Raw genomic sequence first — 6,026 nt, 5'->3', positions numbered from 1 at the left:
AATAGTGTGGACGAACCATCGACTAGCGCTGCAGCAGCGGCTTACCGTTCTCACACCGCTTCTAAGGCTAAAGACAGCAATGCACATAACAAGAACGCAAACGTACAAAGTAAAACTGATTCATCTACGGTAAAATCTGCTTCTACTGGTAGTCCAAAACCACCACCAATCGTTCTTATGGACGTGACAAACGTGAACGAACTTCTTATCGCTATCGAGGAAGTTACAAATCTTGAAAATGTTGAAATCAAATCCTCTGTGGGCTCCACTCACAGAATCTACACCAAAGACGCAAACACCTACAGGGCTGTAGTACGACAACTAAATTCCCTGAAAATTGAATTCCATTGCTATCAATTGAAAGACGAGAAACCATTCAGAGTTGTTGTGCGAGGATTACACCATTCACAGCTCCATCATAAAATCAAAGAGGAATTACTCAGACAGGGGCATAAAGTTCTATCAATATATAACCCAAAAAGCAACAAGAGCGGTGAACAGATGAACCTCTTCTTCATTAATGTAGAAAGGAATCTAAATAACAAAGATATACTCCAACTACGATCTCTATGTCGCCAACGCGTCCGTTTTGAAGTAGCCAGAAAAGCACAAGACATAGTGCAATGTCGGAGATGCCAATCGTTTGGTCATACTGCAAGATATTGCTACAGACCTTTTATCTGTGTCTCTTGCGGTGACTACCATAAATCATCAGATTGTCCCAGAAGCAAAGAAGCACCAGCAACTTGCACTCACTGTGGTGAAAATCACCCAGCTAACTTCCGTGGCTGCAAATCCTATCAAAAATTGCTCAAAATGAACGAAAATGTACAGAAAACCCCAAAAGTGAGCATAAACAATAACTCTACACCCAAACATTATGAAAATGGAGTTTCTTATGCTCAAATAGCCAGAAATGCAAATCCAATCACGGAAAAACAAAACAAACGACCAGGAAACCTAACAAATAGGCTACAGGACGCCATTCAACAGCAACATCACTACGGTGCAAAAAATCATGCGCACTTTTTCCCAGATGTGTCACAACAGCAAAATGCACAAGAATCTAAACTAGAAATGGCAGTTGCATCGCTCTCAAAAGCTATCGAAGGTCTATACGCCATGCAAGCCCAGATGCTGAAGATGCTGGTTGCAATTAACGCGCAACTTACACAATGTCCCAAATAAAAATTCTCACCTGGAACACGCGAGGTGCTGCCGGCAAAATGACGGAAATCGGCCACCTTGCGGAGAGAGAGAATATTGACATTCTCCTTCTCACTGAAACGAAGACATCCAACCTTCAACTATTTGGATATGAAGTCTACACTTCAAATCTACCTGACGGCAGCCACAGGGGTGGAGCTGCAATCCTGGTTAACAAAAAGATCAATCACTTTCCCATCGAGCCAATCGTCCATGCTAAAGTCCAAATCGTGGGTGCCAGAATCCAAACATGTATAGGACAAATATTCATCGGATCAATCTATTGCCCTCCGAACTTCAGCTGGACTCAATCAGAATTTGATGACATATTCGCTAACTTCAACTTCCCAAGATCATTTATCAGCGGAGACTGGAACGCCAAACATCCATGGTGGGGTTCTGCGATCACCTGTCACCGAGGTAACTTACTTGCCGCAAGCGCCATCTCAATTAACGCCAACATCCTGGCGACTGGAGCACCAACATACTATCCAAGCGCAGTAAATCGAAGACCATCCTGTTTAGACTTTGCAATTTATCGCAACATTCCACACGACAAGCTAAGCATCAGAGACAGCTGGGACCTTGAATCGGACCACCTATCTCTCATCACTACATTAAAAACAGAAGCCATACAATGCTCTCAACGTAGACAACTTCTTAGCAAACACACAAATGTAGCTGTTTTCAAGGAAGAACTATGTAGATCGATACGCCTTAACATTGAGCTCAACTCTGCTGCTGAGATTGACGACGCTGTAGACCTCTTCACTACCAACGTGACAAATGCGGCGAGGAGTGCAAACGTGTACACTGCAAACAATCATGGCAGAGCCCTCATACGCCACTCGAATAGAATTGACCCAAACATTGCAGAGATTCTAGTCCGTAAGAGAGCACTGAGAAGACGTTATATTCGAACGCACAGTCCTGAGGATAAAGCTCAATGGCATAGATGCGCCAGAGAGCTTCACGTTGCCATGGCTGAATTGAAAAATGCGCAATTCGAACATATGCTGACCAATATGGACTATTCTAATGATTCCATTTTTAATATGTGGTCCTTTACCAAAAAAGTAAAAAGAATGCCACAGAAAGTTACGCCTCTGAAGAACAGCAATGGTAACTGGTGTCGCTCCTTAGAAGAGCAAGTACAAACATTTGCGGAACACCTTGGCGACAGATTCACTGCGTTTAATTTCGCATCCGAGGAGGATATCAACAGAATAAACGAAATACTACAGCGCCCTTTCCAGATGTCACCTCCAATAAGACATATCCGTCTGGAAGAAGTCTCAAACATGATACGTACCCTCAAAAGTCGAAAGGCGCCAGGTCATGACCTAATAAGCAACGCAGTACTTAAAATCCTTCCCAAGAGAGCACTATTACTTATCACATTGATATTCAATGCGATACTTAGAGTGCAATACTTTCCCAAAAAATGGAAGAGTGCTAGAATCAGTATGATTCTAAAGCCAGGGAAACCGGAACAGGATCCATGCTCCTACCGGCCTATCAGCCTCCTGCCCTCTTTATCGAAGGTAATGGAAAGGCTGATAGCTTCCCGACTTATAATACACCTAGAAGACAATGATACTATCCCAATGCACCAATTCGGATTCAGAGCCGGTCACAGTACGATTGAGCAATTGCACCGTGTAGTCAATCACATCCTGAAGGCCTACGACAATAAAGAATACTGCAACGGCATCTTTCTTGACATACAACAGGCATTTGATAGAGTTTGGATCCCGGGACTACTAGCCAAAGTCAAAACAGCGCTGCCAGCCAACCTGTTTGAGCTCATCAGATCGTTTCTCACAAACAGAGATTTTTGCGTCCAGTCCAGAGACGCAATCTCTGCAAATGTTGCCATTACAGCTGGCGTTCCCCAAGGAAGCGTCTTAGGACCGCTACTCTACTCCATCTTTACAGCAGACATCCCCAAGCCAAGCTATGAAGAAATGACCTACGACAACAGCAAAATGCTGCTGGCCAGCTTCGCTGACGACGTCTGCTTTCTCAGCTCCTCGAACAGTGAGACCGAGTCTTCACAAACGCTGCAAACCTACCTCAACGAATTCGAGAAATGGGCCACGGCGAACAATATCAAAATCAACGAAAGCAAATGCGTAAACGTTTGCTTTACGTTACGCCGAAAAACAACTCCGGTGGTCCACATTAATAATGTGGACATAGAGCAAGCGACTAAGGCGAAATACCTAGGCCTCACACTGGACAAACGCCTAACCTTCCGAGAACATATTGCCAGAGTCGTCAAAATGTGCAACCTAAAGCGGAACCAATTATTCTGGATGCTAAACAAGAAAAGCAAACTATCTCTAAGATGCAAGCGGCACATTTATCAACAAATCATCGCACCAACTTGGAGATATGGAATCCAAATTTGGGGAGTGGCGGCTGCGTCCCACCGAAAACGTTTCCAAACCGTCCAGAACAAAACATTAAGACAAATCACTGGCTGTGAGTGGTTCGTTAGCGGCCAAACGCTTCACAATGACCTAAACCTGAGTCTTGTTGAAGACCAAATATCGTTCTTCTCAAGCAGGTACAACGACCGTCTAACTGCCCACCGTAATCGTCTAGCCCGGAGATTACAGGGGGCTATCCCAATTCGCAGGCTCAAAAGAAGACATTTTGGGCTGCTCCTAAGAGACTAATATGAATATATTATTTACTTGAAACTAGTCGTAATTTGATCTACTCCTATATACCAAGTTGAAAACTAATTATAATTTATAATTAAGAGATTATTTACTTAAGAAAACATTTAGGTTAAAGGCTTTAATTAGATCTGTTCCTGGATTATATTAAATAAAGATGTTAATTAAATAAAAAAAAAAAGAAGCTGGTTTAGAGTTTCTTTCTCCGAACTGGACTCCACCTAGTGTACATATCAGTGACCCGCTCTGGGGCCGGCGGTTTTTCCAATTTATCCGTCACAGTTACAGCGACACCGAATGACATGCACTTAAAAACAGCAGGATACGCAACAAGATATCCTGGGGAAAACGGAAAATTTAATTTTCAGCGGCCGTGCAGCCTTGGCAGCCGTGGTCATCAATCAAACCACTTGTCACATGCTGTCGGCAGGCTGGTGTTTAGGTATTTAGCCAAATATACATTTTGCCAGCATAATGTTGACAAACAAATTATCATTTTGCTAGCCGCCGGGGGAAGATCGGCGGAGGACGACCAGGATGACCAGGACGATGATGAGGTGCAGGACGAGACGGGCTTAGCGTTGATTAAATAGGGTCATCAGCAGGGCAGGGCTCTGGTAACGAGCGTTCCTCGCAGATAGTTAATGATGCCCAGCTGCTCGGGATATTGGGCATTGCAAACTGCGTGGCTAAGGCCTCCCCTCCCGACCCGCCCACTCCCCAAAAACAGTCCATCATAATCATTATGGATGTGTTCAATGGACTGCAAGGATGGCGAAGATTAAACAAATTAAATGGTGTGTCGGTTCAGTTTTATATTCCCTAACAACAAAATTAAATTTAATGATTTCACTGTGAAATCTGATGGGTCCCATGAATTATAATAAGTACAAAATAACAGTATAGTTTTTTATTATGTATTTTTGAAACATGTTCCATAATTATAAAACAAAATTCTCAGTTATATCATCAATAACCAACGAAATGAATGTCGAGCCACATTCTTGACCTATGCACTTTTCCTGCAGCCAAATTGAGTGATTGATTGGACAGTGATGCATTTGCGGCGAGTGAAGTTGCGGTTTTCCAATCTCCGGCAGCAAATTAAGATGTCAGAATCTGGTGCGGGGAATCTCGGAGAACCTCAACTCATTGCTGTTGCTTACTTAAGGCATATTTGGCCGGATCAGCCACCAACACCTGCGGCTGTCTGGTGTGAAAGAGCCGAGTCATTTGGCCCAAAACCAACAAACAGACGCACTGCACTGGAAACAACCTAATGGGTATTCTTAAATTACCAATAATTACTATTTCACTATTTACTATAAAAAGTTATACGATTTAAATCAAACAAAAGCAAAATCTTCAGCATAACAGTTATTCTCATGCATTCTTTAATTAATGAATAATTATGTAAAAAATATTCCTACAATGTACACATATTTATATAATAAATAAATAAATAAGACATTTTACTTGACTTTTTAAACACGATGAATATGGGGAGCACATGAGTTGCTTAATTAAGTAGTTTAGGAAAAATACCAACCAAAATAAATAATTTTACTCGAATTTTAATAAGGACGAATATGGATATCATATGAGTTGGGTGAGTAAGCATAATACAAATACTTTCAGTGTAGTTTTAATAAAATCAGAGAATGATTGTGAAACATTTAATAAAACATAGTATGTGGCTTGTAATAATGATGTGTTATTAGTGCTCATCACTTGAGGGATATGCTGACCTATAGGATGGTTATTATAGTCGCCACTTCTAGGGGGCGTCCACGTGCCGGAGTCCCCGGAGTCCCGCTTTGTTTACGAATGACCGTATGACAACAGAGAGCGAATGAGGCGCAGAGCGGGGAGAAAGAGAGCCAGGCGCAGGCGTGGAAAGCGAAGACTCGGCAACACTGGTCGATTTGGGCGGGTTTAATTTGATTTAGCCGGAGATTTCAGCGGATTTTAAATCGAAACCTTTTATTTTGTGCCCCCAAAGGGTTAGGGGGCCGCAGTCCCCGGGGCGAAACTGCAACAAGCGGTTCGGGGTCCCCAAAGGGCCCCAAAAACGCCCCTTCCCCGAAGAACCCCCATGTTTCGCAGCCCCATGTCATAACACCGCCGTATCAG

Source organism: Drosophila biarmipes, chromosome 3R (genome assembly GCF_025231255.1).
Source record: "Drosophila biarmipes strain raj3 chromosome 3R, RU_DBia_V1.1, whole genome shotgun sequence".
In the NCBI taxonomy this organism is placed as follows: domain Eukaryota; kingdom Metazoa; phylum Arthropoda; class Insecta; order Diptera; family Drosophilidae; genus Drosophila; species Drosophila biarmipes.
The sequence above is the reverse complement of the archived record's forward strand: the minus strand, read 5'-3'. Positions refer to the sequence as shown.